At 51.7% G+C, this 12,184-nt stretch overlaps 17 non-coding genes across 17 annotated transcripts; all 17 read right to left on the bottom strand.

Moving 5' to 3' along the window:
• Positions 1-555: 555 nt before the first annotated feature.
• Trnam-cau (transfer RNA methionine (anticodon CAU)) lies at positions 556-628 on the bottom strand. Its single transcript has one exon. It is a non-coding gene; the product is annotated as a tRNA-Met (tRNA).
• A 1,038-nt stretch (positions 629-1,666) lies between these two features.
• On the bottom strand, positions 1,667-1,748 carry Trnas-aga (transfer RNA serine (anticodon AGA)). Its single transcript has one exon. It is a non-coding gene; the product is annotated as a tRNA-Ser (tRNA).
• Positions 1,749-1,893: 145 nt separating this feature from the next.
• Trnak-uuu (transfer RNA lysine (anticodon UUU)) lies at positions 1,894-1,966 on the bottom strand. Its single transcript has one exon. It is a non-coding gene; the product is annotated as a tRNA-Lys (tRNA).
• Positions 1,967-2,627: 661 nt separating this feature from the next.
• Positions 2,628-2,700, bottom strand: Trnam-cau (transfer RNA methionine (anticodon CAU)). The gene has a single exon. It is a non-coding gene; the product is annotated as a tRNA-Met (tRNA).
• A 1,033-nt stretch (positions 2,701-3,733) lies between these two features.
• On the bottom strand, positions 3,734-3,815 carry Trnas-aga (transfer RNA serine (anticodon AGA)). The gene has a single exon. It is a non-coding gene; the product is annotated as a tRNA-Ser (tRNA).
• A 145-nt stretch (positions 3,816-3,960) lies between these two features.
• Trnak-uuu (transfer RNA lysine (anticodon UUU)) lies at positions 3,961-4,033 on the bottom strand. The gene has a single exon. It is a non-coding gene; the product is annotated as a tRNA-Lys (tRNA).
• Positions 4,034-4,694: 661 nt separating this feature from the next.
• Trnam-cau (transfer RNA methionine (anticodon CAU)) lies at positions 4,695-4,767 on the bottom strand. The gene has a single exon. It is a non-coding gene; the product is annotated as a tRNA-Met (tRNA).
• Positions 4,768-5,800: 1,033 nt separating this feature from the next.
• Trnas-aga (transfer RNA serine (anticodon AGA)) lies at positions 5,801-5,882 on the bottom strand. Its single transcript has one exon. It is a non-coding gene; the product is annotated as a tRNA-Ser (tRNA).
• Positions 5,883-6,027: 145 nt separating this feature from the next.
• On the bottom strand, positions 6,028-6,100 carry Trnak-uuu (transfer RNA lysine (anticodon UUU)). Its single transcript has one exon. It is a non-coding gene; the product is annotated as a tRNA-Lys (tRNA).
• A 661-nt stretch (positions 6,101-6,761) lies between these two features.
• Trnam-cau (transfer RNA methionine (anticodon CAU)) lies at positions 6,762-6,834 on the bottom strand. The gene has a single exon. It is a non-coding gene; the product is annotated as a tRNA-Met (tRNA).
• Positions 6,835-7,871: 1,037 nt separating this feature from the next.
• On the bottom strand, positions 7,872-7,953 carry Trnas-aga (transfer RNA serine (anticodon AGA)). Its single transcript has one exon. It is a non-coding gene; the product is annotated as a tRNA-Ser (tRNA).
• A 145-nt stretch (positions 7,954-8,098) lies between these two features.
• Positions 8,099-8,171, bottom strand: Trnak-uuu (transfer RNA lysine (anticodon UUU)). The gene has a single exon. It is a non-coding gene; the product is annotated as a tRNA-Lys (tRNA).
• Positions 8,172-8,832: 661 nt separating this feature from the next.
• Trnam-cau (transfer RNA methionine (anticodon CAU)) lies at positions 8,833-8,905 on the bottom strand. Its single transcript has one exon. It is a non-coding gene; the product is annotated as a tRNA-Met (tRNA).
• A 1,035-nt stretch (positions 8,906-9,940) lies between these two features.
• On the bottom strand, positions 9,941-10,022 carry Trnas-aga (transfer RNA serine (anticodon AGA)). Its single transcript has one exon. It is a non-coding gene; the product is annotated as a tRNA-Ser (tRNA).
• Positions 10,023-10,167: 145 nt separating this feature from the next.
• On the bottom strand, positions 10,168-10,240 carry Trnak-uuu (transfer RNA lysine (anticodon UUU)). Its single transcript has one exon. It is a non-coding gene; the product is annotated as a tRNA-Lys (tRNA).
• Positions 10,241-10,901: 661 nt separating this feature from the next.
• Positions 10,902-10,974, bottom strand: Trnam-cau (transfer RNA methionine (anticodon CAU)). Its single transcript has one exon. It is a non-coding gene; the product is annotated as a tRNA-Met (tRNA).
• Positions 10,975-12,010: 1,036 nt separating this feature from the next.
• On the bottom strand, positions 12,011-12,092 carry Trnas-aga (transfer RNA serine (anticodon AGA)). The gene has a single exon. It is a non-coding gene; the product is annotated as a tRNA-Ser (tRNA).
• Positions 12,093-12,184: the final 92 nt, after the last annotated feature.

Genomic DNA, 12,184 nt, shown 5'->3' with positions numbered 1-12,184 from the left:
TAGCAGCCCAACAGCGGACCAGTGCCTCTTCTCCCTTTATTCCGGTGCTGACAGTAACTGCATCACGTGCCTGCTTTCCCCGATTGCGTTCGGTTGAAGCCAAGGAAGAAGGGCGACCAACGACAGTTCGAAGACCAAAACATGGAGCGTTGTGTGCGCAAATAGTTCCGTTCCGGTACCGGGAATCGAAGCCGGACCTGTTGAGTGAAAGCCAGGTATCCTAGCCACTAGACCACACAGGACTTGCTCTACAGCGGTGAGATTTACTCCGTCTCTTATTGTATTTTGTGCTGAATCTGGACTCAGTGCTGTTCTCTGCTTGCGATCATATCCGCGCCTACAGACCGGCATGGCGCACAGTTCAAAATTGACTGTCCATTGCTGTGTGCATCGCATTTTGTTTGTAACACGGAGGAGAAATATCAAAGTTGTTACGTCGTCATAATTGGAAGTAAACATTTTGACGCTGAGGCGTGGACTCCGTGTGGATAACGGACAACAGTTAAGTTCGTTCCCTAGCAACAGCAACGCAGTCATGATGTACAGAAAATTAAATGCCCCAGGTGAGGATCGAACTCACGACCTTAAGATTATGAGACTTACGCGCTGCCTACTGCGCTACCGAGGCACGCCGGAGACGTCCTCGAAGGAAACTCGCTAAGTCTCACATTTTAGAGAAAGACAGTTTGCGCTTTCTGAAGGATCTATTGTCTTGCTACACGTACGAAACTCGGTAAGTCTCACATATTAGAGATAGACAGTTTGCGCTTTCTGAAGAATCTGTTGTCTTGCTACACGTGCTGTCCCGACTCTCTAGATTAAACTGCAGCCGCAGCTATACAGCTATAAGGTCCTGAGGCTGACCCATCTCAAGCGAGCAATCCGCGCGGCAGCATTGTTGCCACAAGAGCAAAATAATGCATCGACCGGGAATCGTGCCGGCATACCTTAAGATTATGAGACTTAGGCGCTGCCTACTGCACTACTGAGTCACAAACCACTCAACTACAGATGCTCGACAAGCTACCCGTGCTTTCCAAGCAGCTGTCGGCAGGGAAACTGGGATTGCCACCCAGCGACGTCGAAAAAGGGGCTAAACTCGCGAAGTCCCCCACTACACTGCCTTAAAACGACCGTTCATCACTATCGTGTGAGTAACCTTGCGTCAGCGGCGACGAGTCTTGCCCAAAGACGTAGCGTGCTTGGAGGCGCTGCCCGAATGCGTGTGGATGCACCCTCCTACCTCGTAATGCGCCTGCAGCTCCTATAGCCGTGGGCCGCTGTGGGCGGGCGGGAAGCCGACACAGCGCGGCGTTGCGAGCAGCGGCAGTGCGGTGGTGTTGTACTGTTGAGCATAGTTGCCTTCCAAGCAGTTGATCCGGGTACGATTCCCGGCCACCGCAAGTGGCGCTAATTTTTCCGTATCATTATGTGGGCTCCTGCTGTTAAATTAAGGTTTTTTTTTTTTTTTTTTCGTCTTTGCACCATCCTGTAGTATGTCCCGACTTGTCCCGACTTTGCTCGGCTGACGCGAAAGCTGACGCTTGGAAATCGCCCTTATCTAAAGGACAGGCACTATAAACGGCTGTGAGAGGTGAGGTGTGGCGAGGTACCAAAACGCGATATTTTCTGCTTCTTCTTCCAAAACAAGAAAAGAAAAATCCGACGCAGTCGGTAGGACTCGAACCTACGCTCCCAGAGGGAATCTGATTTCTAGTCAGACGCCTTAACCACTCGGCCACGACTGCTTGTCCAACAGGTGCCCCTCGAATCGTGAAAAACCCAACCGGTTGCGTCTGCGCAGAATGCCGACAGGACACGTAAAACCGTGCCCTGATTACGACAGGGCTACTATCGCTACGAGACGAGCCATTATGGAAGCGTTAAAATCTTCGGCCGGACAGGGACTCGAACCCTGGACCCTTAGGTTAAAAGCCTAATGCTCTACCGACTGAGCTATCCGGGCTTTCGCTTGTTGTGGTTGGAGCGGTTTCAAGCAACGTGATTAAGTGGAAGGTGTGTGTAGGCTTCTGGCGCTACTGGCGACTGCACCGACTACTCACTGACGCTGGTAGCAGCCCAACAGCGGACCAGTGCCTCTTCTCCCTTTATTCCGGTGCTGACAGTAACTGCATCACGTGCCTGCTTTCCCCGATTGCGTTCGGTTGAAGCCAAGGAAGAAGGGCGACCAACGACAGTTCGAAGACCAAAACATGGAGCGTTGTGTGCGCAAATAGTTCCGTTCCGGTACCGGGAATCGAAGCCGGACCTGTTGAGTGAAAGCCAGGTATCCTAGCCACTAGACCACACAGGACTTGCTCTACAGCGGTGAGATTTACTCCGTCTCTTATTGTATTTTGTGCTGAATCTGGACTCAGTGCTGTTCTCTGCTTGCGATCATATCCGCGCCTACAGACCGGCATGGCGCACAGTTCAAAATTGACTGTCCATTGCTGTGTGCATCGCATTTTGTTTGTAACACGGAGGAGAAATATCAAAGTTGTTACGTCGTCATAATTGGAAGTAAACATTTTGACGCTGAGGCGTGGACTCCGTGTGGATAACGGACAACAGTTAAGTTCGTTCCCTAGCAACAGCAACGCAGTCATGATGTACAGAAAATTAAATGCCCCAGGTGAGGATCGAACTCACGACCTTAAGATTATGAGACTTACGCGCTGCCTACTGCGCTACCGAGGCACGCCGGAGACGTCCTCGAAGGAAACTCGCTAAGTCTCACATTTTAGAGAAAGACAGTTTGCGCTTTCTGAAGGATCTATTGTCTTGCTACACGTACGAAACTCGGTAAGTCTCACATATTAGAGATAGACAGTTTGCGCTTTCTGAAGAATCTGTTGTCTTGCTACACGTGCTGTCCCGACTCTCTAGATTAAACTGCAGCCGCAGCTATACAGCTATAAGGTCCTGAGGCTGACCCATCTCAAGCGAGCAATCCGCGCGGCAGCATTGTTGCCACAAGAGCAAAATAATGCATCGACCGGGAATCGTGCCGGCATACCTTAAGATTATGAGACTTAGGCGCTGCCTACTGCACTACTGAGTCACAAACCACTCAACTACAGATGCTCGACAAGCTACCCGTGCTTTCCAAGCAGCTGTCGGCAGGGAAACTGGGATTGCCACCCAGCGACGTCGAAAAAGGGGCTAAACTCGCGAAGTCCCCCACTACACTGCCTTAAAACGACCGTTCATCACTATCGTGTGAGTAACCTTGCGTCAGCGGCGACGAGTCTTGCCCAAAGACGTAGCGTGCTTGGAGGCGCTGCCCGAATGCGTGTGGATGCACCCTCCTACCTCGTAATGCGCCTGCAGCTCCTATAGCCGTGGGCCGCTGTGGGCGGGCGGGAAGCCGACACAGCGCGGCGTTGCGAGCAGCGGCAGTGCGGTGGTGTTGTACTGTTGAGCATAGTTGCCTTCCAAGCAGTTGATCCGGGTACGATTCCCGGCCACCGCAAGTGGCGCTAATTTTTCCGTATCATTATGTGGGCTCCTGCTGTTAAATTAAGGTTTTTTTTTTTTTCGTCGTTGCACCATCCTGTAGTATGTCCCGACTTGTCCCGACTTTGCTCGGCTGACGCGAAAGCTGACGCTTGGAAATCGCCCTTATCTAAAGGACAGGCACTATAAACGGCTGTGAGAGGTGAGGTGTGGCGAGGTACCAAAACGCGATATTTTCTGCTTCTTCTTCCAAAACAAGAAAAGAAAAATCCGACGCAGTCGGTAGGACTCGAACCTACGCTCCCAGAGAGAATCTGATTTCTAGTCAGACGCCTTAACCACTCGGCCACGACTGCTTGTCCAACAGGTGCCCCTCGAATCGTGAAAAACCCAACCGGTTGCGTCTGCGCAGAATGCCGACAGGAAACGTAAAACCGTGCACTGATTACGACAGGGCTACTATCGCTACGAGACGAGCCATTATGGAAGCGTTAAAATCTTCGCCCGGACAGGGACTCGAACCCTGGACCCTTAGGTTAAAAGCCTAATGCTCTACCGACTGAGCTATCCGGGCTTTCGCTTGTTGTGGTTGGAGCGGTTTCAAGCAACGTGATTAAGTGGAAGGTGTGTGTAGGCTTCTGGCGCTACTGGCGACTGCACCGACTACTCACTGACGCTGGTAGCAGCCCAACAGCGGACCAGTGCCTCTTCTCCCTTTATTCCGGTGCTGACAGTAACTGCATCACGTGCCTGCTTTCCCCGATTGCGTTCGGTTGAAGCCAAGGAAGAAGGGCGACCAACGACAGTTCGAAGACCAAAACATGGAGCGTTGTGTGCGCAAATAGTTCCGTTCCGGTACCGGGAATCGAAGCCGGACCTGTTGAGTGAAAGCCAGGTATCCTAGCCACTAGACCACACAGGACTTGCTCTACAGCGGTGAGATTTACTCCGTCTCTTATTGTATTTTGTGCTGAATCTGGACTCAGTGCTGTTCTCTGCTTGCGATCATATCCGCGCCTACAGACCGGCATGGCGCACAGTTCAAAATTGACTGTCCATTGCTGTGTGCATCGCATTTTGTTTGTAACACGGAGGAGAAATATCAAAGTTGTTACGTCGTCATAATTGGAAGTAAACATTTTGACGCTGAGGCGTGGACTCCGTGTGGATAACGGACAACAGTTAAGTTCGTTCCCTAGCAACAGCAACGCAGTCATGATGTACAGAAAATTAAATGCCCCAGGTGAGGATCGAACTCACGACCTTAAGATTATGAGACTTACGCGCTGCCTACTGCGCTACCGAGGCACGCCGGAGACGTCCTGGAAGGAAACTCGCTAAGTCTCACATTTTAGAGAAAGACAGTTTGCGCTTTCTGAAGGATCTATTGTCTTGCTACACGTACGAAACTCGGTAAGTCTCACATATTAGAGATAGACAGTTTGCGCTTTCTGAAGAATCTGTTGTCTTGCTACACGTGCTGTCCCGACTCTCTAGATTAAACTGCGGCCGCAGCTATACAGCTATAAGGTCCTGAGGCTGACCCATCTCAAGCGAGCAATCCGCGCGGCAGCATTGTTGCCACAAGAGCAAAATAATGCATCGACCGGGAATCGTGCCGGCATACCTTAAGATTATGAGACTTAGGCGCTGCCTACTGCACTACTGAGTCACAAACCACTCAACTACAGATGCTCGACAAGCTACCCGTGCTTTCCAAGCAGCTGTCGGCAGGGAAACTGGGATTGCCACCCAGCGACGTCGAAAAAGGGGCTAAACTCGCGAAGTCCCCCACTACACTGCCTTAAAACGACCGTTCATCACTATCGTGTGAGTAACCTTGCGTCAGCGGCGACGAGTCTTGCCCAAAGACGTAGCGTGCTTGGAGGCGCTGCCCGAATGCGTGTGGATGCACCCTCCTACCTCGTAATGCGCCTGCAGCTCCTATAGCCGTGGGCCGCTGTGGGCGGGCGGGAAGCCGACACAGCGCGGCGTTGCGAGCAGCGGCAGTGCGGTGGTGTTGTACTGTTGAGCATAGTTGCCTTCCAAGCAGTTGATCCGGGTACGATTCCCGGCCACCGCAAGTGGCGCTAATTTTTCCGTATCATTATGTGGGCTCCTGCTGTTAAATTAAGGTTTTTTTTTTTTTCGTCGTTGCACCATCCTGTAGTATGTCCCGACTTGTCCCGACTTTGCTCGGCTGACGCGAAAGCTGACGCTTGGAAATCGCCCTTATCTAAAGGACAGGCACTATAAACGGCTGTGAGAGGTGAGGTGTGGCGAGGTACCAAAACGCGATATTTTCTGCTTCTTCTTCCAAAACAAGAAAAGAAAAATCCGACGCAGTCGGTAGGACTCGAACCTACGCTCCCAGAGGGAATCTGATTTCTAGTCAGACGCCTTAACCACTCGGCCACGACTGCTTGTCCAACAGGTGCCCCTCGAATCGTGAAAAACCCAACCGGTTGCGTCTGCGCAGAATGCCGACAGGAAACGTAAAACCGTGCCCTGATTACGACAGGGCTACTATCGCTACGAGACGAGCCATTATGGAAGCGTTAAAATCTTCGGCCGGACAGGGACTCGAACCCTGGACCCTTAGGTTAAAAGCCTAATGCTCTACCGACTGAGCTATCCGGGCTTTCGCTTGTTGTGGTTGGAGCGGTTTCAAGCAACGTGATTAAGTGGAAGGTGTGTGTAGGCTTCTGGCGCTACTGGCGACTGCACCGACTACTCACTGACGCTGGTAGCAGCCCAACAGCGGACCAGTGCCTCTTCTCCCTTTATTCCGGTGCTGACAGTAACTGCATCACGTGCCTGCTTTCCCCGATTGCGTTCGGTTGAAGCCAAGGAAGAAGGGCGACCAACGACAGTTCGAAGACCAAAACATGGAGCGTTGTGTGCGCAAATAGTTCCGTTCCGGTACCGGGAATCGAAGCCGGACCTGTTGAGTGAAAGCCAGGTATCCTAGCCACTAGACCACACAGGACTTGCTCTACAGCGGTGAGATTTACTCCGTCTCTTATTGTATTTTGTGCTGAATCTGGACTCAGTGCTGTTCTCTGCTTGCGATCATATCCGCGCCTACAGACCGGCATGGCGCACAGTTCAAAATTGACTGTCCATTGCTGTGTGCATCGCATTTTGTTTGTAACACGGAGGAGAAATATCAAAGTTGTTACGTCGTCATAATTGGAAGTAAACATTTTGACGCTGAGGCGTGGACTCCGTGTGGATAACGGACAACAGTTAAGTTCGTTCCCTAGCAACAGCAACGCAGTCATGATGTACAGAAAATTAAATGCCCCAGGTGAGGATCGAACTCACGACCTTAAGATTATGAGACTTACGCGCTGCCTACTGCGCTACCGAGGCACGCCGGAGACGTCCTCGAAGGAAACTCGCTAAGTCTCACATTTTAGAGAAAGACAGTTTGCGCTTTCTGAAGGATCTATTGTCTTGCTACACGTACGAAACTCGGTAAGTCTCACATATTAGAGATAGACAGTTTGCGCTTTCTGAAGAATCTGTTGTCTTGCTACACGTGCTGTCCCGACTCTCTAGATTAAACTGCAGCCGCAGCTATACAGCTATAAGGTCCTGAGGCTGACCCATCTCAAGCGAGCAATCCGCGCGGCAGCATTGTTGCCACAAGAGCAAAATAATGCATCGACCGGGAATCGTGCCGGCATACCTTAAGATTATGAGACTTAGGCGCTGCCTACTGCACTACTGAGTCACAAACCACTCAACTACAGATGCTCGACAAGCTACCCGTGCTTTCCAAGCAGCTGTCGGCAGGGAAACTGGGATTGCCACCCAGCGACGTCGAAAAAGGGGCTAAACTCGCGAAGTCCCCCACTACACTGCCTTAAAACGACCGTTCATCACTATCGTGTGAGTAACCTTGCGTCAGCGGCGACGAGTCTTGCCCAAAGACGTAGCGTGCTTGGAGGCGCTGCCCGAATGCGTGTGGATGCACCCTCCTACCTCGTAATGCGCCTGCAGCTCCTATAGCCGTGGGCCGCTGTGGGCGGGCGGGAAGCCGACACAGCGCGGCGTTGCGAGCAGCGGCAGTGCGGTGGTGTTGTACTGTTGAGCATAGTTGCCTTCCAAGCAGTTGATCCGGGTACGATTCCCGGCCACCGCAAGTGGCGCTAATTTTTCCGTATCATTATGTGGGCTCCTGCTGTTAAATTAAGGTTTTTTTTTTTTTTTTTCGTCGTTGCACCATCCTGTAGTATGTCCCGACTTGTCCCGACTTTGCTCGGCTGACGCGAAAGCTGACGCTTGGAAATCGCCCTTATCTAAAGGACAGGCACTATAAACGGCTGTGAGAGGTGAGGTGTGGCGAGGTACCAAAACGCGATATTTTCTGCTTCTTCTTCCAAAACAAGAAAAGAAAAATCCGACGCAGTCGGTAGGACTCGAACCTACGCTCCCAGAGGGAATCTGATTTCTAGTCAGACGCCTTAACCACTCGGCCACGACTGCTTGTCCAACAGGTGCCCCTCGAATCGTGAAAAACCCAACCGGTTGCGTCTGCGCAGAATGCCGACAGGAAACGTAAAACCGTGCCCTGATTACGACAGGGCTACTATCGCTACGAGACGAGCCATTATGGAAGCGTTAAAATCTTCGCCCGGACAGGGACTCGAACCCTGGACCCTTAGGTTAAAAGCCTAATGCTCTACCGACTGAGCTATCCGGGCTTTCGCTTGTTGTGGTTGGAGCGGTTTCAAGCAACGTGATTAAGTGGAAGGTGTGTGTAGGCTTCTGGCGCTACTGGCGACTGCACCGACTACTCACTGACGCTGGTAGCAGCCCAACAGCGGACCAGTGCCTCTTCTCCCTTTATTCCGGTGCTGACAGTAACTGCATCACGTGCCTGCTTTCCCCGATTGCGTTCGGTTGAAGCCAAGGAAGAAGGGCGACCAACGACAGTTCGAAGACCAAAACATGGAGCGTTGTGTGCGCAAATAGTTCCGTTCCGGTACCGGGAATCGAAGCCGGACCTGTTGAGTGAAAGCCAGGTATCCTAGCCACTAGACCACACAGGACTTGCTCTACAGCGGTGAGATTTACTCCGTCTCTTATTGTATTTTGTGCTGAATCTGGACTCAGTGCTGTTCTCTGCTTGCGATCATATCCGCGCCTACAGACCGGCATGGCGCACAGTTCAAAATTGACTGTCCATTGCTGTGTGCATCGCATTTTGTTTGTAACACGGAGGAGAAATATCAAAGTTGTTACGTCGTCATAATTGGAAGTAAACATTTTGACGCTGAGGCGTGGACTCCGTGTGGATAACGGACAACAGTTAAGTTCGTTCCCTAGCAACAGCAACGCAGTCATGATGTACAGAAAATTAAATGCCCCAGGTGAGGATCGAACTCACGACCTTAAGATTATGAGACTTACGCGCTGCCTACTGCGCTACCGAGGCACGCCGGAGACGTCCTCGAAGGAAACTCGCTAAGTCTCACATTTTAGAGAAAGACAGTTTGCGCTTTCTGAAGGATCTATTGTCTTGCTACACGTACGAAACTCGGTAAGTCTCACATATTAGAGATAGACAGTTTGCGCTTTCTGAAGAATCTGTTGTCTTGCTACACGTGCTGTCCCGACTCTCTAGATTAAACTGCAGCCGCAGCTATACAGCTATAAGGTCCTGAGGCTGACCCATCTCAAGCGAGCAATCCGCGCGGCAGCATTGTTGCCACAAGAGCAAAATAATGCATCGACCGGGAATCGTGCCGGCATACCTTAAGATTATGAGACTTAGGCGCTGCCTACTGCACTACTGAGTCACAAACCACTCAACTACAGATGCTCGACAAGCTACCCGTGCTTTCCAAGCAGCTGTCGGCAGGGAAACTGGGATTGCCACCCAGCGACGTCGAAAAAGGGGCTAAACTCGCGAAGTCCCCCACTACACTGCCTTAAAACGACCGTTCATCACTATCGTGTGAGTAACCTTGCGTCAGCGGCGACGAGTCTTGCCCAAAGACGTAGCGTGCTTGGAGGCGCTGCCCGAATGCGTGTGGATGCACCCTCCTACCTCGTAATGCGCCTGCAGCTCCTATAGCCGTGGGCCGCTGTGGGCGGGCGGGAAGCCGACACAGCGCGGCGTTGCGAGCAGCGGCAGTGCGGTGGTGTTGTACTGTTGAGCATAGTTGCCTTCCAAGCAGTTGATCCGGGTACGATTCCCGGCCACCGCAAGTGGCGCTAATTTTTCCGTATCATTATGTGGGCTCCTGCTGTTAAATTAAGGTTTTTTTTTTTTTTTCGTCGTTGCACCATCCTGTAGTATGTCCCGACTTGTCCCGACTTTGCTCGGCTGACGCGAAAGCTGACGCTTGGAAATCGCCCTTATCTAAAGGACAGGCACTATAAACGGCTGTGAGAGGTGAGGTGTGGCGAGGTACCAAAACGCGATATTTTCTGCTTCTTCTTCCAAAACAAGAAAAGAAAAATCCGACGCAGTCGGTAGGACTCGAACCTACGCTCCCAGAGGGAATCTGATTTCTAGTCAGACGCCTTAACCACTCGGCCACGACTGCTTGTCCAACAGGTGCCCCTCGAATCGTGAAAAACCCAACCGGTTGCGTCTGCGCAGAATGCCGACAGGAAACGTAAAACCGTGCCCTGATTACGACAGGGCTACTATCGCTACGAGACGAGCCATTATGGAAGCGTTAAAATCTTCGGCCGGACAGGGACTCGAACCCTGGACCCTTAGGTTAAAAGCCTAATGCTCTACCGACTGAGCTATCCGGGCTTTCGCTTGTTGTGGTTGGAGCGGTTTCAAGCAACGTGATTAAGTGGAAGGTGTGTGTAGGCTTCTGGCGCTACTGGCGACTGCACCGACTACTCACTGACGCTGGTAGCAGCCCAACAGCGGACCAGTGCCTCTTCTCCCTTTATTCCGGTGCTGACAGTAACTGCATCACGTGCCTGCTTTCCCCGATTGCGTTCGGTTGAAGCCAAGGAAGAAGGGCGACCAACGACAGTTCGAAGACCAAAACATGGAGCGTTGTGTGCGCAAATAGTTCCGTTCCGGTACCGGGAATCGAAGCCGGACCTGTTGAGTGAAAGCCAGGTATCCTAGCCACTAGACCACACAGGACTTGCTCTACAGCGGTGAGATTTACTCCGTCTCTTATTGTATTTTGTGCTGAATCTGGACTCAGTGCTGTTCTCTGCTTGCGATCATATCCGCGCCTACAGACCGGCATGGCGCACAGTTCAAAATTGACTGTCCATTGCTGTGTGCATCGCATTTTGTTTGTAACACGGAGGAGAAATATCAAAGTTGTTACGTCGTCATAATTGGAAGTAAACATTTTGACGCTGAGGCGTGGACTCCGTGTGGATAACGGACAACAGTTAAGTTCGTTCCCTAGCAACAGCAACGCAGTCATGATGTACAGAAAATTAAATGCCCCAGGTGAGGATCGAACTCACGACCTTAAGATTATGAGACTTACGCGCTGCCTACTGCGCTACCGAGGCACGCCGGAGACGTCCTCGAAGGAAACTCGCTAAGTCTCACATTTTAGAGAAAGACAGTTTGCGCTTTCTGAAGGATCTATTGTCTTGCTACACGTACGAAACTCGGTAAGTCTCACATATTAGAGATAGACAGTTTGCGCTTTCTGAAGAATCTGTTGTCTTGCTACACGTGCTGTCCCGACTCTCTAGATTAAACTGCAGCCGCAGCTATACAGCTATAAGGTCCTGAGGCTGACCCATCTCAAGCGAGCAATCCGCGCGGCAGCATTGTTGCCACAAGAGCAAAATAATGCATCGACCGGGAATCGTGCCGGCATACCTTAAGATTATGAGACTTAGGCGCTGCCTACTGCACTACTGAGTCACAAACCACTCAACTACAGATGCTCGACAAGCTACCCGTGCTTTCCAAGCAGCTGTCGGCAGGGAAACTGGGATTGCCACCCAGCGACGTCGAAAAAGGGGCTAAACTCGCGAAGTCCCCCACTACACTGCCTTAAAACGACCGTTCATCACTATCGTGTGAGTAACCTTGCGTCAGCGGCGACGAGTCTTGCCCAAAGACGTAGCGTGCTTGGAGGCGCTGCCCGAATGCGTGTGGATGCACCCTCCTACCTCGTAATGCGCCTGCAGCTCCTATAGCCGTGGGCCGCTGTGGGCGGGCGGGAAGCCGACACAGCGCGGCGTTGCGAGCAGCGGCAGTGCGGTGGTGTTGTACTGTTGAGCATAGTTGCCTTCCAAGCAGTTGATCCGGGTACGATTCCCGGCCACCGCAAGTGGCGCTAATTTTTCCGTATCATTATGTGGGCTCCTGCTGTTAAATTAAGGTTTTTTTTTTTTTTTTCGTCGTTGCACCATCCTGTAGTATGTCCCGACTTGTCCCGACTTTGCTCGGCTGACGCGAAAGCTGACGCTTGGAAATCGCCCTTATCTAAAGGACAGGCACTATAAACGGCTGTGAGAGGTGAGGTGTGGCGAGGTACCAAAACGCGATATTTTCTGCTTCTTCTTCCAAAACAAGAAAAGAAAAATCCGACGCAGTCGGTAGGACTCGAACCTACGCTCCCAGAGGGAATCTGATTTCTAGTCAGACGCCTTAACCACTCGGCCACGACTGCTTGTCCAACAGGTGCCCCTCGAATCGTGAAAAACCCAACCGGTTGCGTCTGCGCAGAATGCCGACAGGAAACGTAAAACCGTGCCCTGATTA

Source organism: Schistocerca gregaria, unplaced genomic scaffold, assembly GCF_023897955.1.
Source record: "Schistocerca gregaria isolate iqSchGreg1 unplaced genomic scaffold, iqSchGreg1.2 ptg000359l, whole genome shotgun sequence".
Lineage (NCBI taxonomy): Eukaryota > Metazoa > Arthropoda > Insecta > Orthoptera > Acrididae > Schistocerca > Schistocerca gregaria.
This window is presented reverse-complemented; position numbering and strand designations above follow the sequence as displayed.